This window comes from Cebus imitator, unplaced genomic scaffold (assembly GCF_001604975.1).
Source record: "Cebus imitator isolate Cc_AM_T3 unplaced genomic scaffold, Cebus_imitator-1.0 Scaffold8, whole genome shotgun sequence".
In the NCBI taxonomy this organism is placed as follows: Eukaryota; Metazoa; Chordata; class Mammalia; order Primates; family Cebidae; genus Cebus; species Cebus imitator.
Window position 1 is genome coordinate 950,949 of NW_016107323.1, and position 24,843 is coordinate 975,791.

General features: G+C 42.5%; 1 pseudogene; it reads right to left on the minus strand.

Annotated features, from left to right (window-relative positions):
* Positions 1 to 24,843, minus strand: part of LOC108312406 — a 76,523-nt pseudogene that overhangs the window by 29,069 nt on the left and 22,611 nt on the right.

A 24,843-nucleotide genomic window follows, 5' to 3' on the forward strand; every position in this document is an offset into this window, starting at 1 on the left:
AAAAAAAAAGAATGTTGGGCACATATTTCAAAGAAGTTGTTATTGCCCAAAATAGTCATAAAACTGCTTTTGGAAGTGCCTTCAGAGCCTAAAGACATTCTTTTAATAGTCTTCAGGGTGGCTAGTCCCAAAGAACTGTTGCAAAAATATTTTGAAGATAGAATCATAAGATTGATGCCTCCAGAAGGAGCACTCTGAAGTGGGAAGTTCTCTTAAAAGCTTAAATCAAACTCCCTTATATTTCTTATCTAGGCCTCCCTTAGATTCATTATGCAAAGACATTAATAACAAAATAGCAACCATACTTAAGATCTGACTGTGTGCCAGGCATCGTGTGAAGTGCTTTATGCACCTTCTTACTTGTCTATGTTAGCAGCCCCATGAGATAGATATCAGGATCCTCCAAAATGAGAGCTCACCAGAGCACAGGTTAAAATTCCTACCAAGATCACATAAGCAGAAAGTGACAAAACTGGGATTTAAATCTGGGTCAGTCTGAAAACAGCCCATGCTCTATCATGATTGCATGCCACCTTCTAAGGGCATGGAGGAACCTGACAGTTCAAACTGATTTATGGATACGCTTCTCACATTTATTAAGTACTCACAGGTTATAACATGCCATGGAGGAACAAAAATAGGTAAACAAACATGGTCTCTACCATAAAAGGACTTTCACTGCTGAGTCTTTTAAGCCTCTTTAGCTAGAACTCCTTCTATAAAGATGTATGTTGATGGGGACGAGGGCAGTGTTTTATGAAAGTTTAAAGGTCTTTGTTTTAAAATAAAAATAGCTTTGCCTTGAGTTAGACTACCCTAAATCCACAAATTCTACTGAAATCAGTGAAAGCTAGTAATATTTTAAAAATAGCAGTTAAGCCAGGCATGGTGACTCACACCTGTAATCCTAGCACTTTGGAGGACCAAGGTGGGAGGATCGCTTGAGTTCAGGAGTTTGAGACCAGCCTGGGCAACATAGCAAAATCCTGTCTCTACAAAAAAAATTTTAAAAAGTAGCCAGCATGGTAGGGCTCCCCTGTGGTCCCAGCTGCTTAGGAGACTGAGGTGGGATGATTGATTAAGCCCAGAAGGTTGAGGCTACAGTGAGCCATGATCACACCACTGCATGCAAGCCTGGACAACAGAGCAAGACCCTGTCCCCCCAAGAAATAAATTTACATTAAACAAAATAGTAGTTAAATGTCATCATAAGCATATAGTTGTACTGTAATAACAGTTATGTTGTAAGCAATGCTTTCACTGTAGTCAACAAAGCCAAAAGTTCATATTTCAGAAAAAGCAAATCAGTATAGGGACAAGATATCAATCAACCTTCTCCAACCTCGTTTTGTTTTGTTTTGTTTTGTTTTGAGACGGAGTCCCATTCTGTTGCCAGGCTGGAGTGCAGTGGCGCTATCTCAGCCCACTGCAACCTCTGCCTCCTAGGTTCAAGCGATTCTCCTGCCTCAGCCTCCCGAGTAACTGAGACTACAAATGCGCACCACCACATCCAGCTAATTTTTGTATTTTTAGTAGAGATGGGATTTCACCATGTTGGCAGGATGGTCTCGATCTCTTGACCTCATGATCTACCCACCTCAGCCTCCCAAAGTGTTGGGATTACAGTCATGAGCTACTGTGCCCAGCCTCTCAGCATCTTTATGAAAGTTATAACCAAGTCTTTGGCTAGTCTTTAATTAATTCATTTCAATCTACCACTGTATTTCCATTTTTGCTTTATGAACATTTCTTTTTTTTCCAAAGTGTCACCTGTCAGTACTCATTCATTCTCTAATGATTCCTATCTACTTATTATTTGTTGCCATTAATATACACCTGGGGCACGGTTAAAATCATAGCTTCCTCACTGGCGAACAAAATGGATTCCTCTATGGCATCAAATTACCTTTACATGAACAAAGGTAAATAATAACTGGAAACATCTAACACAAAGGAATAAAGGTTGAAGGATTTAAAATTTACTCTCACTTTACCTGTACTAACATGTCCTCAACACTCAAGAACAACTCTTCTGCTTCATTGGCCTGGCCCATAAACTTCAAAAAACTCCCAATAAAGAACATTAATCAACATTTGTCAGTGACAGTAAGTTCAATAAGCCTGCATTGCAGCACTAGAACGAAAAGTAAATAATCCCACAGCATATTTGGGAAAGAACAAAGAGCACCCATCGCTTAATCTTGATACAGAAGTTAAATACATTAGCCATAGCTCAGGTTCTCTCTAAAGGGATCAGCACTTTACTTCTATTAAGATTTACATATAATACCAAATAGTTTATACTATGACATGAAAAATAACTAAAATGCTTTAAAATAATCTTTGTATGTAAATGCTGAAACTAGTCAAAAAAGAATATTTATAGCTCAACCCATGCATTGCTATAATTTGTATTTCGGGGTGATTTTCAGGTAAGAAGAAAAAGGTATTTAAATTTCTTACTCCATTCTGCCCTCTGTTGCAACTATCTTGAACTGCTGGCTTTAACAGAGAAAATCTTAAAAAGAACAAAATAAGGAGTTATACCTTATATGAGTGAGTGAATCTGTGTGTGTGTGTGTGTGTGTGTGTGTGTGTGTGTGTGTGTGCGTGTAGTTATACCTTACATACAAATGACAACAGAGTTTTTGAACTTAAAGACTCAATTAAATATATGGTGCTGCAAAGCTTCATTTTTAGAATTTCCTTTTCCATATGTTCCAGTATCTAAATGTCTACATTTGTTCATTTGTTAAAATTATGGCATTTAATGTGTTTGACATAAACATATTCTCTGTTCCTCATCTGTCCCTTTGTTCCCGTTGGAGTCACCTCAGCCTTGGATATTCTCCTGCTTTCTCTCTGCCTGCTTTTCCATGGATCACACTCTACAACCCTCAGCTTTGTAGGGAAGCTGGAGCTATGGTGCTTCAAGTCAAAGAGAAAACACCAAAACACAGACAGGAGGAAGAGAATACTGAGGGCCAGAGTCCAAGATGTTTGTGCAAAGTGAGCATTCAAGCAACGGGGCCTGAGGTGGGATGAGAACCCCAGTGAAGCAGCAAGAGATAGGGAGCCTCAGAGTCAGGAGGAGCTGCTTGGAGCAGTCAAAGAGGGGTATCTGGACACAGTGCAGGGATGGGCTCCTGCCCAGGGTGAGGCTTCTGCACATCCAGGAGGACTTCAGTTCCAGATTCCCAACAAGGGCTCAGGTTGAAATGGATGATGTCCATCACTACATTTAATACTCAATTCAACAATCTCCTGTGCTTTAAGAAATCCTTATTCATAAACCCTTCCTTCTACCTTTCCACAGGTTCACATTCACTAACTTAGCACCAATGTATAGTCAAGAAGACTAATGTAATTTTTCTCATTATAAAATTAATATATGTATATTATAGAAAACAGAAAATATAGAAAACTACAATTAAGAAATTTAAAAACCCACAATTGCACCAAAGATAATCTCTGTTAAGATATTGCTATATGACATCTAAACTTTTGTGTGTACCCATATAAACACACACACACACACACACACACACACACAGCATATACACCTTTCTAAAATTAAAATTGGAATTATCCTTCACCTAATGTTTAATATTTACTTTTTTACTTCCATATTCAATATTTATGTATGTATCAGTGCTGGATATTCAGTATACATCAAACATAATATAATCAACCATTTCTGCTCTCATGGAACTTAAAATCTATCAAAAACATAAAGTGAACAATTTTCCATATCCTTAAATATTCTTTGAGAGCATGTATATTTAAGACCAGATTTTATCCATTTTACATACTAACATTAGTCAATCATTAGTCAACTTTTCACTACTATAAGATGCTACCTAATGAGAACAATTTGCAGAAATCTTTGTAAACACCCGATTATTTCCTTAGAACAATTTTTAGAAACTGAAAATCACAGTAGATTCATATTTTTAAGGCTTTGATATATACTGCCAAATTACTCCCCAGAAAGATTGTCCCAATATAAATTCTTACCTGTATCATGTAAAAGTGCCTATTTTTTCACGTCTTTACCAATATTATTATTATTTATAAAAATCCTTGCAAAAAAATTATTGCCAATTTGGTACCTGAAAAAATAGCATCATACTGTGTTTTGTTGTTGTTGTTGTTGTTGTTGTTTTAGAGATGGAGTCTCACTCTGTTGCCCAGGCTAGAGTGCAGTGGCGTGATCTTGGCTCAGCACAATCTCCGCCTCCCAGGTTCAAGCAATTCTCCTGTCTCAGCCTCCCAAGTAGCTGGGACTAGAGGTGAACGCTGCCATGCCCAGCTAATTTTTTGTATTTTAGTAGAGAAAGTTTTTACGATGTTGCCCAGGCTGGTCTTGAACTCCTGAGCTCAGGCAATCCACCCGCCTGGGCCTCCAAAAATGCTAGGATTACATGCGTGAGCCACTGCACCTGGCCCCTACTGTTGTTTTAATTTGCATTTACGTGATTACTAGTGAAACGGAATATTTTAATATATTTATTAACAATTTATACTGTTTTTCATTAACTTTTAAGATGCTCTCAATTGCAAGATGCATCCTCACTTCAGAAATATTAAGTTTGAGAAAGTATGCATCTTAGAACCAATAGAATCTGGTATTTCATCTTTAGTGAATTCGTTTATCCAGCAATCATTTCCTGAGCACCTGGGCACTTGCTATGGACCAGGCAGAGTCCTGAGGGGAGTGGACAAATGAGGAGTCCCAGACCCAAGCCCTGCCTTTTGGGTTGTCAAAATAATAAGGAAGACAGGCCATCTCATAAGCATACAAACAGATACAAAATTAAATCTATAAAAATAATCATGCATGAGATGGCAATATAAACTGGGGAAGGTTTCTCCAGAAAAGTGACAATTCAACTAAGCATTAAAGATAGAACAAAGGTTTCGAAGCAAAATGGTGAGGGAGAATGTGGGAAATTCTGGGCAGAAAGAACCGCATGTCCAAAGGCTCTAGGGCAGGAAAAAGTGTGGAGTCTAGAAAATTGAAAGGAGGAGACCGAAGAGTAGAGACAACAAGGGCATTTCATTCAAGAGAAGGATAGAGATACAGAAAGAGGCCAGTCAGCACCCACTCCATGCCCAGTGCTGCTCCAGACACTGGAGACATGGCGATAAACCAGAGAGGAAGGGTCCCGCTCTCAAAGACCTGCTTGTCAGTGGCTAGAAGGCCTGCGGGCAGGGAAGGAGGAGCAGAGATTTTTTTTTTTTTAAGAAGACAATGTCAGGTAGCAGTAAAAGTTACACAAAGAATTAAAATACATTAACATGATCAAGAACGGTTAAGTGTAACCTTATATTGCGGAAGCCACTGTGAGGAAGTCATACTTCAGCTCAGATCTGAATAACCAGAAAACAGCTGGTACTACAACTATCAATAGAAAGAGCATTTTTGGCAGAAGAAACAGTGGTTGCCAAGTCCCAAAGGGAAATGTACTTGAAGGACCAGAAGAAGGCCAATGTGGCTGGCATATCTGGAGGTCAAGAAGAAAAATCATAAGAGATGATGTTACCCTAGCATGGAGGGACCAGATTATATAAGGTATCGTAGGTTAGGCTACGAAGTTAAATTGTATCATAAGTGCAACGGCAGCCCATTGGCGTGGTCTTAATCTGGTCAGTGACATGATCTGGTCTGTATTCCTAAGACCTAACTCTGGCTATTGCACAGACAGTACACTTTACAGGAACAAAAACTAAAGTAGGAAGACCAGTAAGTAGGCTATTACAATAGGCCAGGTGAGAGATAATAATGGTGGCATGGGCTCACTAGGGTGATGCCAGCAAAAAGGATATCCCTTCTCCCCACTCCTATTCGATATCATACTGGAAGTCTTACCTAGTGCAATAAGAAAAGAAGAGGGAATAAAAGGTATATACACAGTGAGAAGGAAGAAATAAAACTGTCTTTGTTTACAAATGCTGTAATTGTTTATGTAGAAAATCCCAAAGCATCAACAACTCCTGGAAATAACAAGTAATTTATAGTAAGGTTGCAAGATTCAAGGTTAACACACAAGTCAAGTGCTTTCCAATATACCAGCAATCAGCATTGGAATTAGAAATTAAAAATACAATGCCATTTGTAATAGCATCAAAAGAAAATAAAATGCATAGAAATCTAACAAATTTAGAATCCATATGCAGAAAACCACAAAAGTCTGGTGAAAGAAGTCAAATAAGATCTAAATAAATGAAGAAGTATTCCATGGTGATGGATCGGAACACTCAATATTGTTAAGATGACAATTCTGCACTTGACCTATACATTCAATCCACTTCCAGTCAAAATCCCAGCAAGCTATTATGCAAATACTGACAAATTAATTCTAATATCTATATGAAAAGGCAAAAGACCCCTAACAGGTATGTTAGTTCCCTAGGACTGCTACAAGAAATTACCACAAACAGGGTGGCTTAAAATAACAGATTATCCTCTCACAATTCTGGAAGCTAGAAGTCCAAAACCAAGGTATTAGCAGGGCCATGCTCCCTCTGAAGGCTTCAGGAAAGAATGCTTCCTTGCCTCTCTCTAGCTTCTGGTGACTGAAATCCATGGTGTTCCTTGGCTTGTAGATGTATTACCACAGTCTCCACTGTCGTCTACATATAGTGCTCTCTTCTCCGTAAGCCCATCTCCAAAATTCTCTCTCTTATGAGGACTCTAGTCATTGGATTAGGAAGCATCACTACCCAGTATGATTTAATCTTCACTTGATTAGATCTGAAAATACCCTATTTCCAAATAAGGTTAGATTCAGACACTGGAGATTAGGAACTGAACATATCTTTTTTGGAAGACACAATTCTATCCACTACAACAGCCAGCACAGTACTGAAAAAGAACGAAATTAAAACATGACTACTATCCAACTTCAAAACTTACTACATAGCTACACTAATCAAGATAGCATAGAATTAATGTAAAAAGTAGACACATCAATCAGTGGAACAGAATAGGGAGCCCAGAAATAAAGCCACATACCTACCACCACCTGGTCTTCAACAAAGTTGACAAAAACAAGTAATGGGAAAAAGATTCCCTATTCAATCAATGGTGCTGTGATAACTGGCTAGCCATGTGCAGAAGACTGAAACTGGGCCCCCTCCTTATATCATATACAAAAATCAACTCAAGATAGAATAAAGACTTAACTGTAAAACCTAAAACTATAAAAGCCTTAGAAGATAACCTAGGAAATACGATTCTGGACATAGGTTCTAGCAAAGATATCATGATGAAGACACCAAAAGCAACTGTAACAAAAACAAAAATTGACAGTGAGAACTAATTAAAGAGCTCTTACACAGCAAAAGAAATTCTGTATTACATACAGAATAAGAGATAACATACAGAATAACATACAGAATAAGAGAACATATTTGCAAACTATATATCTGACAAAGGTCAAATATCCAGAACCTATAAGACACTTAAATTAACAAGCAAAAAATAAACAACCCCATTAAAAAGTGGGCAAAGGACCTGCACAGACATTTTTCAAAAGAAGACATGCATGCAGATAACAAACATATGAAAAAAGCTCATCACCGCTAATCATTAGAGAAATACAAATCAAAACAATGAGATATCATCTTACACCAGTCAGAATGGCTATAAAAGTTAAAAATAACAGATGCTGGTAAGGTTGCAGAGAAAAGAGAAGGCTCATACACTGCTGGTGGGAATGTCTATTAGTTTGGCCATTGTGGAAAGCAGTTTGGCGATTTCTCAAAGAACACAGAACTACCATTTGACCCAGCAATCTCATTGAGTATATCCCGAAGAAATATAATTCATGCTGCATAACGACACATGCACACATATGTTCACTGCAGCACTATTCACAATAGCAAAGGCATGAAATCAACGTAAATGCCCATCAGTGGTAGGCTGGATAAAGAAAATATGGGGCTAGACACCGTGGCCCCAGGCTGTAATCCCAGCACTTTGGGAAGTTGAGGCAAGTGGAGCACTTGAGGTCAGGAATTCAAGACCACCCTGGCCAATGTGGCAAAACCCCATCTCTACTAAAAACACAAAAATTATCCAGGCATGGTGGTGCATGCCTGTAGTCCCAGCTACTTGGGAGGCTGAGGCATGAGAATCACTTAAATCCAGGAGAGGGAGCCTAGGTGACAGAGCAAGATGATGTCTCAAAAAGAAAAAGAAAATGTATATATACACTCTGGAATACCACATGGCCATAAAAAAAGAACAAGATTGTGTCCTTTGCAGGAACTAATGCAGAAATGGAAAACCAAATACTGCACATTCTCACTTATAAGTGGGAGCTAAACATTGAGTACACATGCACACAATGAATGCACACAACAAGCAACAGACACTGGGGCCTACTTGAGGGTGGAGTGTGGGAGGAGAATGAAGACAAAAAAACTACCTATTGACTACTATGTGTATTACCTGGGGGGCGAAATAATCTGTACATCAAACCCCATGACATGCAATTTACCTATATAACAAGCCTGCACATACACCCCTGAATTTAAAGTTTATTTTAAAATGGTAAACAGATTTGAACAGACAATTCACCAAAGAAGATGTACAGGTAGCAAGTACGTGTATTTAAAGATGCTCAACATCATTTGTTACCAGGCAACTGCATATTAAACCAGTAATGAGATACCACTAGACACCTATTAAAATGGCCCAAATCCAAAAAAACTGACAAAACCAAACGTTGATGAGGATGCAGAGCAACAGGAACTCTCATTCACTGCTGGTGAAAATGCAAAATTATGCAGTCATTTTGAAAGACAATTTCACAGTTTCTTACAAAACTAAGTATATTCTTACCATATGATCCAGCAATTGCATTCCCAGATATTTACCCAATTGATTTGAAAACTTACGACCACACAAAAACTTGTATGTAAATGTTTATAGCAGGTTTATTCATAATCATCAAATAACTGAAATTATCCAAAATGTCCTTCAACAAGTGAATGAATAAAAAACTGGTAAATCCATACAATGGAATATTATTCAACAATAAAAGTAAATGAAGTCTAAACCATGAAAAGACACAGAGGAACCTTAAATGCATATTAATAATCTTCACAACTGTATATGGCTGCCCTGAAGATAGCTTAGAGAAGGGCAGTGGTGGCAGAGATGCAGAAGTGAACAGGTTTGAAAAACAGGAATTAAAAAATGTCAGGGCTCATCGATTAAACAGATTTAGGGAAGAGGTAAAGGAGAGGAAAGCGTCTAGGATGACTCCAAGGTGGGAATGTCAAAGACAGTTCCTGGGAAAGAACCTGATTTCGGAAGGATGCTCACGAGTTCAGTTTTAGACAGTTTCAGGGTCTAAGGTGCTTTGGAGACAATATCCAAGTGCAGAGTTATGTAGGCAGTTGGATACATTGGCGTCACATCTCTGAGCACCTCCCTCGCTTGCTTGCACATGCCGTATCTGCTCCTAGTCTGCCTCTTCTTGTCTTTGACACAGTACATAAATGCAACTTCAGCTAGAATTGGATTTTCTTCACCTTGATGTGGCCCAGGGTTCCAGCCAAAAGCAAGAGTATCACACCACAGAAAATCTATAAAAACTGACCCAAGCCTAGAAGCTGTCCTCCAGGCTCCAAGCCCTCTCCACTGGTCATCAGTCAGAGATGCAACTTCCCTAGATGAGTGCCACAAGGGCAAGCCTAGGCGCCAAGTAGACTGGGCAAGAAGCAACCGAGGACAAACAAGTTCAAGACTCCAAACTGCACATCATTTCCAATCAACCTGTTAGGTTTGTTATTTTCTAACCACCAGAGGGAGCCAAACTTCACGGTCTGGAGGGAGGAACTAGGAGAGAGGTGTGCACTCCACCCCTAAGCAGCAACAAGGAGGAGCTGGAGCAACATCAGACACTTCCACTCCCCCAGCCAAATAATGAGACTGAGGCACCCTTTAAAACTCTGGGATTTTAAGGAACTTTCCAGAAGCAGGCAGCAGTCAAAAGTATAAGTAGCCTATTTATCTCTCAAGACAGCAGGGGATAATGAAGAATGAGACCCTAAAAGGGAGTTCTTAGTCATTTTCCTACACGGGGAGAGAAGCTAGACGCTCTCTCCTAGCCTTTCTGGTGGTTGGGAGGGTGCTCCCACAGACCCCAGGAACTGGAGCTCTCTTTCTCCTTTGAAGAAGCATGCCTGCCTGGAAAGTTCTTATCCACCCAATAGTGGGGTCTGGCCCTCACCTCCTCAAGCCTCTTTTTCCCACTGGTGGGTTTTGGGGAAAGGAGTTTTTGTCCTAGATCCCCTTCCCCATCTGTCTGGCTTCCATGGGGTTGCCTGACTCTGTCTGATGCGCCAGACCCTAAATCCTGCCCCGACCTGGGCCCCAAGTCCCAGCTGGGTTTGTACTTCCTGAGGCTGCTTGCTGTCCCCTCTCTGATTCACGGTCTTCAAACATAGAACACGATGGATTCTCCTTTATTTTCCCCATTTGTTTGTAACAGACTTTTACTAAAAATGCAGAGTATCAGAGAACTTCAACACAGCATAGAGAAGGTAACTCAAAATGGAATCTGAAGATATTTAATTAATTTAGTTGACATCCATCCTCCCTTGGGGGAATTTTGAACTCTCAGTCCCAGTTTTCCTCTTGCCTTTCTAGCCCCTCCTTCTTTCCCTTGCTGCTTCCTTCTCCCCGGCTCACCCCTTGGAGTTTTGTCCCAGGCCCACCCTTCTTGTCCCCTTCCCTGATGATCTCCTTCCCTCTCCTGGCTTCCATCCCAAAAACAGGTATGCATCTCTGGCCTGGCTCTCTTTCTCTGATCCCAGTGATTATCCCCTCCTGGCTTTCCACATGGCTTCTATCCCCCCAACCCCCTCTTTTGGGAGTGTGTCCTGTTTGGGTCCATGGCCATGCCACCTACTCAGTCATTCAAGTCAGAGCCATGGGAGTCATCTCTGACTCCTCAATTTCTTTGCACCCAATTGATGATTGGGTCCGGGGGATTCCATTTCCAAACCTTCCACCCACCTTCTAAGACCAACATTGCCTGTCATCTGGTTTATTACCACTAGCAGCTCTCCTTGACGCCACACTTGTCCCTTTTTTGTTTCATTCTTTACACAACACCCAAGGTAACCTTTTAAAACCAAACCTGTTACCATCTTGCTTAAATCCCTGATGGCTGACCACTGCTGTTTGGATAAAGGCTGAATCCTTAGCATGACCTTGGTACTTGGGCTCCTGCCTGCCTCTGTAGCTGCACGGCTCCCCTTCACTGTCCACCCTCTCTTGTAGCCATGCTGGACTCTTGAGTTCTTCAGACTCACTATGCTCCTTCTCAACTCTGGATCTTCAACCATGCTGTTCCCTCTTCCTGGAATTCTTTCCCCTTGTCACTGTCAGAATCAAGGCAAGGTGACACCTCCCTGCTCTGTGTTCCATGGCACCACATTTGAATGTCTCCTCTCAGGCCAAATTTCTTTTTAATGTCTATCATTTACACCTGACCATAAGCTGCCTTAAGGCAGGAACCGCTTCTGTCTTATTGCTGTATTTTTGGCATCTATCACCACACATGGCACAAGCAGGCCTTCAGTTAGTAGTGTCAAATTAATTTGGAGGAATGTCAGCATTTGCCCAGACTTCTTTATTAGAAAAGGGGGGCAGGGTTGAACTGGCAGGCAGCTCCCAGGTTGGCATGCTATAAAACAGGATTTCTGCCAGAATTCTTTGAAAAAAAAAAAAATAGTCCATTCAAGAATCTTACCTCCAGAAGCACCGCAGTAGGGCAAATTGATTCAGGGCTATGTGTGGCTACATAACCATGATAAGAAAAAATGTTTGGGGAGCCCAGACAGCTGACCAGACCACTGCAATACCTCCTATGGTTATGATATGGATTCCTATTATAATTAAATCTTGTTCTGATGAATCGAACACATTTCTCTGTTGCTTTGATGATGCGTACTTAACCTTGTGACTTCTACTTTTAGGAACCCACAGAGAGAAAAGGAAGCCCGCACAGTCCTGGAAGGACTTTGGGGAGAACTCCCCCAAATGGCCATGGCTGACTCTCCCAGCCAGGGTCGAGGGTAAGATAAGAAGATGAATAGCTACAATAAGCACAGTGGCAGGATCACAGCCTTGCTTTATGAAATTGGTCCAGACTGACAAAAAGAGGCCCTGGCGGCGATGAAAGAAGGGATGCCAGAGACTTAACGGAAATAAATTCTACAGGACTTGGCCGTGATTGAACCTGATGTGTGTCAGGGGCAATTATGGAGGCCAGGACTCCCTGCTGAGAGGCCCCTGGGGGTCCAGAGTAACACAGACACTAACCAGCAGGATCTTAGATGTTGATACAGGTGACATCATGTTTACAGAATTACCAGGAGAGTAATTCTACGATGTTCCCCACCTAATGCTAACCAGGCTCAATTACATCCAGGAAATCTTCACATGCTGAAATATTAGGTGATTTCCTCTCCGTTTCAACTCTCAGCCCCTCACCCCTTCCATCACCATAACAACCATGCTAAGATAGGCAGTTGTGGCATTATCTAGAAGGACTGTCACCCCCTGTTGGAGGTTTAGTCTTCCTCTGGTTAGTGTTCAGCTTCCTGTGATAAATAGAACCATCCCCTCCTGCCCTCTTTCCTCCACTCCCCTGCCCCGCGTCCCTAAGCACTGACACATTTCCAGACAGATCTTGGCTGCATTCCACTCACATGTATCCTTATGAGGACTGCCTGGGTTCTTCCACGTGGATGATTGCTGGGTCAGACAAGTTCCAAAATGACATAAATTATACATGACAATCAGGATCAAAGCAAAGTCTAGATGCTTGAGCATCAAAAGAGATACAGATGTGGTAAAGCCCACAGCTATTCCTATCTGGGAGGCCTCAAGCAACTTACCTGAGACTCAGTTTCCCTAATTTGAATCAAGATATTACTAGTATTATAGCAGTTACAGCAAGTATTATATAGTATTACAGCAAAATTAGGTGAGGAACATCGTAGGCCTCTCCTGGTGATTCCGTAAACGTGATGTATAGCAATTATATTGAGAATTAAACAAAATGACACATATAAAGTACTTAATCCAAAGCCAGGCATATAACAAATGTTCAAAATCTGTTATGATCACTGAACTGTAAAGCCCAGAAGGGCAGGGATTATTTCTCCTTGTTCATTGCTGTGTCAGTGACTCCATGAGTTTATGGTCCAGGGAAGGCGCTGAGTTAACACTCATTGAAAGAATGAATGAAGGTTGTTATTCTGTTTAATAAGCCAGGAAATGCAGGATGAAAGAGAGTGAGAGGAGAGAGGGCAGGCAAAGGGGCTTGCTTATGAGAACAAAGGGAAGAAATATTAACCAAAGCACTGTCCAAACCCAAGCCATTGAGGCAGAATGTCAAAGAATAGCTGTCCTCATTTTGATTGAGGCCACCTTGAAGTAGTGTTTTCAATATTGAGTGATGGAAAAAGCTACTGCTATCATCAGCAGGCAGAGGGAACACGGAAAAAACAATTTGAGAGAGAAAATCCTGAAGTAATTTAGGTTTTCACCTATTTAATTTGAAGTGTTAACTGCTCGCTCAGGAAAGTTGTTAAGCAATAATTCTCTTACTAGCTCTAATAAAAGAGGAGATGTACCTGGTACTCCAAAAAGAGATTCAAGCTGGAAAGACAGAAGGTATTAAGGTTGTGGTTGAAGCCATGAAAAAGTAGAGAGACAGAAAGAATGTTAAGGACAAATTCCTAAAAAAGAGTCACTGCAGGACTGCATGTGATGGCTCACAGCTGTAATTCCAGTACTTTGGGAGGCTGAGGCGGGTGGATCACAAGGTCAGGAGTTTGAGACCAGCCTGGCCAAGATGGTGAAACCTCGTCTCTACTAAAAATACAAAAATTAGCCATGTGTGGTGGCACACACCTGTAGTCCCAGCTACTTGGGAGGCTGAGGCAGGAGAATCGCTTGAACCCGGGAGGCAGAGGTTGCAGTGAGCCAAGATGGTGCCACTGCACGCCAGCCTGGGTGACAGAGCAAGACTCCATCTCAAAAAAGTAAATAAATAAATAAAAAGAGTCACTGCAAGAAGATAAAGAGAAGCCATTTTTCCTGATTTCTTGTCTTCAAAACTTGTTGGCTTGAATTGTAGAAAGGAGTAATAATCAGGGAGGTCTGTTGGACTGATCAGAATTATGTGAGCAAACAGGAAAATCCTAAATTTGGCCACTCTCTATCCCAGCAAAAGAACCACTGAAACATTGCGACTCATGTACCTGAGAGTGTACATCTCTTCTTCGTTTTATGGCACTGATCTGCTTTAATCTTGGCCATTGAGAGTAAATAGGCCTCCGAGACATCACAGCCGGCCTCCGATAATACATTCCAGTAGTGACTGAGGTGCAGCCTTGTCCAGAAGCCTGGTCTTTGGATTTTTGATATGAAGTCTGTGATACTTGTGACATAACATATTAACAGAGATCTCATTTTAGTATTTCAGGCAGGCCTTAAAGGAAGCTCTTCTATTTACCACATTTCAGTAGCCTATTCATAAATGTCTTGCCTTACCTTTTGGAGATCGCCAGATAAATATGAGTCTTTCACTCTTCAGCAGTCAAAGCCAATTCTCCTCATTTGCCTAGGAAGCCCCCTCCTCTGAGAAGGCTCCCTGGATCTACCAGGCAGAGCGCCAGCCCCTCCCTCTTCTGTGCTTGCCACAGTCCATTGTGTCATTGCTGTAGTGAAGCATTACCACAGTGTACAGTAATTCTCTGGCTCCACATTTCCCCCCCTAGGTGAAAAGCACCTACGGGCTTAGAGCTATATCTATTCATTTCTGCACCTTCTGGGCCTAGCAGATTGTGGGAGACAGGATGGGTCATAAATAGATGTTTGCTAAATTAATAAGCAAGAGGAAAAGAAGAAAGAGACAAGGAGGGGAAGAGAGGTGGGGGGAGGGAGCAGAGGAAAGGGCAAGTAGTATAGGGAAAAGAAGGGAATGGAAGGGAAGCAAATACGAGGATCTAGCAGAGCCTGCCCAATCTTCTACCCTTTTCCAGCTCTCCTCCTTGTCCTCCTGTCTCTGGAATGCCACTTGACTTTGAGAGGAATCCACATGGAGTGAAGAGGAGAAATGAACACTCTGCAGAGCCAGACAGACCAACAGGGGTAACCCTGGAGATCCAGCAACCACAAAGTTGATGCCAGAGGATGGTTCCATCCGAATGAATGAATGGATGGATGAATGGATAAATGAATGAAGACATCTTGTTCAAGGGAACCATGGGTACCTAAACAAAGCACTGGTAAAAGGGAAAGCTAAATCTGCCTAAATACAATGATATAAAAATGGCAAGACTTACCTAGGGCTTGAGAGAAAGCTGCACAACTCCCCCAAGCATCCACTTGTTTTCATGTGCCATGGCAATTCTTGATACACTCTCCAGAAAGAGGTTTGCTGCTGGAAGTATCTGATCAACACTTGGTGAAAACATGTTTTCTTGTGATTCACTGGGCTCTGAAATGAACATGGACTGCTTTCTCTGACAGGAGTGATTACACCTATTTAAAAATCAATTGCAATTTAATGCCTATGACTTTTCAGTACATGAAAATACTATAGCAAAAATATGACAACTCTATGGCTGTAATTAGATAAATAAAAGTCAAGGTAACTGGAAAAAATTGTATTTTATACATCAGTCTGAATTTACCAAAGAATGAGTTCTAGTTATGTTTGCTGACCTAGAATTGGAGAAGTTTGTGAGCATGTTGGTTTTCCATGTTAAGTCTTTCCCCTCCCCCAAGGAAGCATGTGTAACCTACTTTTCTACTTTAAATATAAACTATGGTTACTGCTTACACAAGCACTTTTGAACATTTGAGGGTGTGCATTTTGGAGAAGTGAAGCCATTGCCTGAATCTCATGTGACCCAAGGGGTAGCATGCAAACATGGCAAATCTGGTATTGGAGCCAGGATTACTGCATCTTCATTTCCAAAGAGAAATGGTGCCAGTAGACCACACTACCCAGGCATAAGCTTCTCAAAAACAAAAGCGTTTGTTTAACTAAATCCTGTTGATCTCTAACCTTGAAAACTAAAATAGAAGTATTTTTAAATTTTCTGCTTATCATTTTTTCTTACAAGATAATGAAACACACAGCTAGGTGGCACACCAAGCCCAGCTCTTCGTAAGAACTCTAACAAAAGGGGAACCCACTGTTTAAACAACCATTCTTCATTTCTGCTTACAAGATTTCCAGATCACCCACCCATATGGAGAGACCCCGTGCTATCTGGTCTAAAGTGTGAAGATATGACCAGATGGCAAGTCCAGTACCTAAAAGGCCCATGGAAGGAAAAAAAAAAAAACCTTCCCCACTGAGCGTGGTAAAACTATGTGTGTGGTTATAAATTGGGAAAGTGGGGTGGGAATGAGGGAGAAAAGGAACTGGGATAAATACTACATGGGTTCAAGATTTGGAGAGTTAAACAAAATAGGTAAAGTATGCAAAACATTTTCATAGAAAATGCAGTGTTTATTTATTTTTTTTTTTATTTTTATTTTTATTTTTTTGAGATGGAGTCTCACTTTGTCACCAGGCTGGAGTGCAGTGGCAGGATCTCCACTCACTGCAACCTCCACCTCCTGAGTTCAAGTGATTCTCCTGCCTCAGTCTCCTGAGTAGCTGGGACTACAGGCACATGCCACCATGCCTGACTAATTTTTGCATTTTTAGTAGAGACAGGGTTTCACCAGGTTAGCCAGGATGGTCTTGATCTCTTGACCTCGTGATCTGCCTGCCTTGGCCTCCCAAAGTGGTAGGATTACAGGCGTGAGCCACCATTCCCGGCCTAATTTAATTTTTTACAAAATAACCTCATGGGGAGTATATAGGTATGCATCCCCATATGACAAACCTAAAATCAGAGAGACCAGGTGACTTACCCCTGGTCAGCACATGAGCAGTAACTGGAGAAGTAGCATTCCAACCTTCTTGTTTAATGCCACTGCTCCTCCAGCTGCACATACGATGGATGCAAGGAACGGTGTGACCCCAGCATCATCTTTGCATACACAGTGCAGCACTCAATGATAGACTAAATGGCCAATGTTTGTGTAGTCCTAGTGTGGTGGGCTAGATTATGCTGTACTAATAGACAACCCTGAAATCTCAGTAGCTTAAAAGAGCAAAGGTTTAGTATGTCCATCACAGGTTGGAGACTGGGAACTCCAATCCTAGTCTCCCCGCTGTGGGACTGACAGAGCAGCCGCAATCTTGAATGTTGCCAGTGGCCACTTAGTCACAAGGTACCACCCAACAAGGGGGCCAGGAAGTGTTTTCCATGGTGGGAGGGGGAGGGTAGGCTAGAAATACTGGCATTTGGTTCAAATGGCCACCACTAGTGCTTATGGTAGTGTCTGATGCTGTACCTTACATGAGTTAGCTATATATTTTTTTTTTGAATCGGAGTCTTGCACTTTTGCCCAGGGCTGGAGGGCAATGGCATGATCTCAGCTCACTGCAGCCTCCGCCTCCCAGGTTCAAGCAATTCTCCTGCCTCAGCCTCCTGAGTAGCTGAGATTGCAGGTGCCCACCACCATGTCCAGCTATTTTTTTTTTATTATTTTTAGCAGAGACGGGGTTTCACTATGTTGGCCAGGCTGGTCTCAAACTCCTGACCTCGTGATCTGCTTGCCTCGGCCTCCCAAAGTGCTGGGATTACAGGCATGAGCCACCATGCTGGCCATGAATTAGCATTTTTAATATCCTCAAGGCAAATACTGTTATCCCTATGTTGTAGGTGAAAAACTGCATCTTAGGGAGATAAGTAAGCACCTGGCGTAAGGTCACACCAGTTCTACCCAACTCCAAAGCCACTGCTCTCCACAAGAAATCATTTCTAGTAAGATGCCATGGTGATTTCCAGAAGGAGGGAAGGTGGGTTCTGTTTGCCAAACAGCATGCAGACCTGAGCATGAGATGAGGACAGAGACAGCAAGCAATGAGGCTGCTCCTGCTCCAAAGACCCTGGCGTTGTGCACAGGTGGCTCACACCTTCTCTCCTGTGCTCAGTCCTCCAGCTGCTGATTCCAGGCAGATACTGGCAGCTGAGGTTTAGTACCGACTCTCAAAACAATAGAGATGGAAGCTGCTAGAAACAGCAGACCCAAAAAACCAGCAGCCAGGTATACCTGCACATTCATTCAGCAAACATCTGTTCAGTGAAACTAGAAAGGGTCTCAGGGAATGCACATTTGCTTGAGGGTGCCTGATGAAACAGAATAATCTTTAGGCCCACAGAATTCAAGATTACCAGTTGATGTGCATACGCCACCTTGGGAAAGGTGGTGGGTAGGAGGCCACAGAGAAGATTCGTGAGGAAAACGAAGAAGGAGTTAATAGTGGCTAGCGTTTCTTGAGACTTTACTATGGGCCAAGCACTATGCTAAGTGCTTTACAGAACTTACCTTATTGAATGTTCACAAGTAAGAACCGTATGAAGGTGGTACTGTATTTTATGAATGAGGGATCTGGGACACAAAGTGGTAAAATAATGTGGCCAAGGTCATCACTAGCGTGCGGGAAATCCAGGCCTCACCCTGAGTCTGGCATTGGGATCCCACTTTTAACCACTATACAATATAAACTCCTTTTACTCAAGAGGTGGAAAAAATGGGCTCCATAGACTAGATTTTTTGGAATGCTTATGGGGTGCAGCATTTCAAGAAGAAATGAAAGAGGCTCTTAGCCGGGCATGCTGGATCACGCCTGTAATCTCAGCACCTTGGGAGGCTAAGGCAGGCAGATCACCTGAGGTCAGGAGTTCGAGAACAGCTTGTCCAACATGGAGAAACCCTGTCTCTACTAAAAATACAAAAAAATACAAAAAAAAAAAAAAAAATTAGCCAGGCGTGGTGGCACATGCCTGTAATCCCAGCTACTCAGAAGCCTGAGGCAGAAGAATCAATTGACCAGAAGGCAGAGGTTGTGGCGAGCCGAGATCGTGCCACTGTACTGGGCAACAAGAGTGAAACTCCATCTCAAAAAAAAAAAAAGAAAAAAAGAAAGAGGCTCTTTCCAGGAAGGGCTCCCTGAGAGCATGAGAAGGGTAAAGTTTGCTGGAGAAGGGCATGCAGTATGCTCAGATCTCCCAGGAGATGCTTGCCCCTTCTGATGGAACCAGCACTACCCCAGCATCTTGAGGTCTGGCTGCTTTAAGACCCAAGGAGAGGGAGGGAGCCCTGATAAGAAGTCTGGTTTTCTCATGATGAAAAACACTAGCAGGGACAGTTGTGAGGCACCTACATTGCTAAGCAGAAACCAGAAGAGACTCTCTGGTGACTGCAGCCAACAAACAGATAAGTTAGCACAGGTGGCACTGCCACGGACCCTCAGGAACACCTGAGGCAAGTGAGAACTTTCCAGGGGGCTGGTAAGACACGACCTAGCCTAGTCCAAGAATGTTCTGGTTGCATGAGAAATACGTGAAATAATGTATAAGTACCAGGCACAGTGAAAGCACTGAAAAAAAAATGTGGCTGCCTTTGGTTTAATTATTGGTGATTCCACTCTCTTTTTCTTATCCTTGTGTATTGAACTATGTCCAGAATCAAGTTCACATAGATTCTGAACAATGCTACGAAAATATGATAGGTATTTACCACATTTATTTAAAAATTGGCATCTGAACTCTTAAAGCTGTCAATGTGGATTGGTTTTGCCAATAATCGCTGCTTGATCCTTACAATTTAATTTTGTAACTAAAAAAAAACGAGGCTATCATGATCAGTATTAACAAGACATAATGGCCTATAGGTAACAGAAGAGCATTTCTCAGCTTTGCAGCCCTCCTTTGTCCTGTTCCTTCTCAGCCCCACTAACATGCATGCATATGTGTATGCACACACACGTGTGCAACATACAAAGTATATAAGATCAAACAATCCTCAGTTTTAGTAACAGAATAGAAAAGAGGCTGCTCCATCACAGCCCAGAGGTCAAAGTTTCTCTCTAGGTTAGCCAATTTATAGTAGGAGTAATTTAGGTAACAAAATTGAATATAATGTTAGACAGGACATTAATTTCCAAGGCAAGAGGCAGGCAGATGCATGTGGCTAAGAGAAACCAGCTTGCCTCAAAATGATTGCTATGATAACATTTGGTCAAGAGTCAAGAAAGAGAGCCCTTTACAACAGCAACAACAACCTTGTAGTTGGGAACAAAAACCAACATAGTGGATTCAAGTACTCTAGCTCTGCCTTTCGAATCTTTCTCATCCTTGTAGGATGGGCTTTCTTCTCCTGCCCACGCCATGTGGAGGTGATTCTATTCACAGCCTGATTCTGCAGCATGACAACTTTTTCTTTTCCTTACAATACTGAATACTGCCAGCAGTGCTTTATGTGTAGGTACACAGTACAGCAAATGGGGCGTAATACACACCCAGAACTTCAACAGCCACGCCATGATGCTTCAGTCCCTGCACCACCAATGGTATTATTGTTCTTAGGGAAATGGAGAAATTGAGCGCATTGCAAACCATCACACAGTAAGTGAACAGAAGCGCATACTAAATCTAAGAGCATCCTCGTTCCTAGACCCGCGCTCTCCTCTACATCATATAACTTTAGACAGTGGGAATGATTACAGTGTAGGAGGGAAACAGCAGAAAGGATTTATCTTGTTAAAAAGGAAAGTTAAAAGGAACATAGTAAAGTTACAGTAAAAGGAAATTTGCACGGAGCTTAGAATCCTCCCGGAGGCTGTAATTTAAAGACTTAGAGTCCTTTGACCTGAAGCGCTCTAGGCAAGTAACTGACAAACAGTGCTCTGCTCCTAGGTCAGGTGTCTGTGACTGCCAAAGTTTCCTGGGTGCAGCCCTGCGTCCTTTTCTGTAGGGGAGAAGAATTTGATTTCAGAATTGGAGAAGAGTTGGGAGGCTGAGGCGGGCAGATCACCTGAGGTCAGGAGTTGGAGACCAGCCTGGCTAACATGCTAAAACCCCGTCTCTACTTTAAAAGAATACAAAAGTTAGCCAGACGTGGTGGCAGGTGCCTATAATCCCAACTACTGGGGAGGCTGAGGCAGGAGAATCATTTGAACCCAGCAGGCAGAGGTTGCAGTGAGCCAAGACCACACTCCAGCCTGGGCAACAAGAGCGAGACTCAAAACAAAACCAAAACCAAAAACAAAAAGAAAGAATTGGAGCAGAGACTCCTAATTCCTACCCAGAACAGAATCCATTTACCTCTTCTTTGTTAGTGTCGGAACCCCACCTTGGTTTGGGGTAGCAATGCATCAAGTCAAAACCTCCATCCCCAGCTTCCCTCATATCTAGCTATAGCCAGGTAATGAAGTTCTGAGTCAAAGACACTTAAGTGGAAATGCTGGTATGTAACTTCCAGAAAATCTCCTTAAAATAAAGCGGCAAGCCCTTCTTCCTCCCTTCCTCCTTCCTGATGGCGGGAGCTCCAGCAGCCATCCACATGAGGTGGACGTGAGAATGTACACAGTGTAGTGAATCAGGGACACAGAAAGAGCTGGGTCCCAGGTGACTCTGTGGAGCCAACAGGGCAGCTCAGGACTGCCTGCTTTCAGAAGTCTATTACAGGAGAGAACAAACCCCAGCCATTGAAGTCAAGTCTCAGTTACTCATAATCAAATAGAAACCCTAACATATAACCATTTGCATACATGTATATGGATTTGTTTCTATGTGAAAAATCCCAACTACAAGGCTTCCCTTGTAGATGGCTTCTGCTTCTCCTTAACCAGCAGGTATTTCCACAGATTCAAGCCTTACTTACCAAGAAGCTTGTGCTCCACCACACTTCTCAGGGACTGGTGCCAGAAGTACAGAAGGCCATTGCGCTTCTCCTGGACCCATGGTTAGGTGGTGTTGCGGAAGGCAGCCCAGTGCAAGGTGGTCACTTTGTAATGATTCCTGTAGCCCAGCATGTCCAAAAGCTGGCGTAGCTCATCCTCAGCCAACCCACAATGTGACAGGCACAGTAAGCACAGAGAATCGGCCACCCAGCTGTCCAGCCCTGCACAGACAACACGATGATGACAAGAGGAAGAGCTAACATGAGCCAGGTAGCTTTCTAAATGTTTTATATGATTCAACAATCTTCTTTTTCAATCATCCTATACGAAATACTATGTCAAATGGGGAAAATGGAGCACAGAGAAGTGCTTACCCAAGTTCACACAGAAGTAAAGAACTGGGATTTGAACCCAGATAGCCTGGCTCCAGAGCCCACACTGTTAACCATTAAGTTATCATCCATAGTCACAACAAACACATCCACAGCTCTGGTTACACATTGGCAAGCTTGCCAATGACTACACCGAGCATTTCTGCCTAGCAGTCTTTAAGGTTTTCCACCACCAACTTTGCATTTATGGCTGTAAGCAGTTTTTCTGTATGATTGTTCTCCCCCAGCACAGACACTGAACCACTTGAGCCAGCTCTTCATTACCCACCTGACCCTTAAGTTTTTCCACCATAGCTGGACCTTCTTCTGGCTTTATGATCAACCGACTATAAAGAGGTTCTTCAGACCATTCAGAGAAATGGTAACACACAGTCTACCACTCTGACCATCTCCTTTGCTAGGATTGGGGAGCGAGCCCAAACTACCTGCAATCTTGAAACAAAGGCAGAACTGTGCAACCCCAATCAGCTAAGTTTCCCTGAGGTGGGCCTCAGCTTTTCTTTTCTTTTCCTTTTTAAACAGGGTCTTCGTTTGTCACCCAGGCTGAAGTGCAGTGGCACAATTATGGCTCACTGAAACCTCGACCTCCTGGGCCCCAGCAGTCCTCCCACCTCAGCCTCCCTAGTAGTTGGGACTATAGGTGTATGCCATCACACCCAACTAATTATTTTGTATATTTTGTAGACACAGGGTTTCGCCATGTTGCCTAGGCTGCTCTGGAACTCCTGGGCTCAAGTGGACCACCCACCTTGGCCTCCCAAAGTGCTGGAGTTAGAGATGTGAGCCACTGCACCCAGCTGGCCTCAGCTTAACTAAGCTCTTCCTGCACCTGTGGCTGAGCTCCCTGGGCCTCAGTGGGAGTGGTGGCTGGGCAGAGCCAACAATCCTGGAGAAGGAGGGTTACACAGCCACAGGCCACTTTGCCTGAGTAATTCTTCTAGGGGCACAGAGAACTTGTTTCCACCTCCTTGGAGGTGCAGGAGGGCACAGTAAATTCAAAGTCAATTTTCTTTACAGAAATGCAAATTGTAGCGCAAACAATGGGGCAGGAAAATATGTTGTACCAATCAATGTGTCCTTTTTTTTTTTCTTTTTGAGATGGAGTCCCACTCTGTTGGGGCAGGAAAATATGTTGTACCAATCAATGTGTCCTTTTTTTTTTTCTTTTTGAGATGGAGTCCCACTCTGTCACCCAGGCTGGAGTGCAGTGGTTCGATGTTGACTCACTACAACCTCTACCTCCCAGGTTAAAGTGATTTTCCTGCCTTAGCCTCCCCAGTAACTGGGATTACAGGCACATGCTACCACACCCAGCTAATTTTTGTATTTTCAGTAGAGACAGGGTTTCGCCACGTTGCCCAGGCTCCTGGCCTCAAGTGATCAGCTCACCTCAGAATCCCAAAGTGCCCAGCTGTGTCTTTCATTCCAAGTATTTTCTACCTCCCACTTCTCACCCCCACTTCCCCATTCCTGCTCCATTTTAAATTCATTGCCCTTAAGAGAAGACTGTTATAGCAGAGACAAAGAGAGAAAAACTCAAGTTTCAAAATAGACTTTTGAAGTTCGTGGCAGAGACAATGACTTGAGGGAACAAATTTTGATTATCAAAAGCTTGATTGTCGAATATCATAAAACACATTCCTGGAGCCAGGTGAGGTGGTAGCATACCTGTAATCCCAGCTTCTCAGGAGGCTGAGGCAGGAGGATCCCTTGAGTTCAAGGCCAGCCTGGACAACATAATGAGACCCTGGCTTAAAAAAAAAAACAAACTCCTGAATAACATATGGAATAAATTTTTTTAAGACAAACAACAAACTCATGATAAGTTTAGGGGGATCTAAAGAGGACCTTTTTCCCCCACTCAGGAGGAAAGAGATTTTGTGGAACTGAGAAAGGTATAGGAGAATCAGAGAAGAGAACAAGACTCAAGCAGAGCACAGAGGTTGGCTGAGGAGAGAGGACTCTCTGTTAGAATACAGCCCCCGTTAGCTGGGAGCCACAGAGATCAGCAGCCTGAGAACAGATGGGCACACAGGCGTCCTAGAGGATGTCGGAATTGCAGAGGAGTCACATCTGTGGACCATGGAGGCCATGGCCACCCAGGCGGAAGACAGCAGAGACAGATGACAACCAAGGCCACCCAGCACCCAGGCCCTTGGATCTCAATTCAACCCAAAGACATGGGAAGGCCACAAATCCTCGCCTGACTGAGAAAATCCTGAGCTCACTGAAAACAAACCATATGGATGGAATTAACCTGAATCGACTGGATGAGGTGTCTGCCATCAGCAGGCCTGTGGGCTCAGCAGAGAGATACATTGAGTTATAGAAATAAAAATGGTTCATTTCTCAGATTCTTCAAATATGTGACTGAAATTTATGTCTAAATTTATGGCTCTTCTCCTTACAACCAACACACAGACTCCTTTAAAGGAGCCAAATTTAGCAAATAAAATACAGGATGCTTACTAAAATATACATTTCAAATAAATAATTAATTAATTTTTAGTATATGTCCTGTGTAATATTTGAGACGTTCTTATACAGAGAATGGTTATTTATCTGTAATTCAAGTAAATGTTATCATAGGTATGTTATGC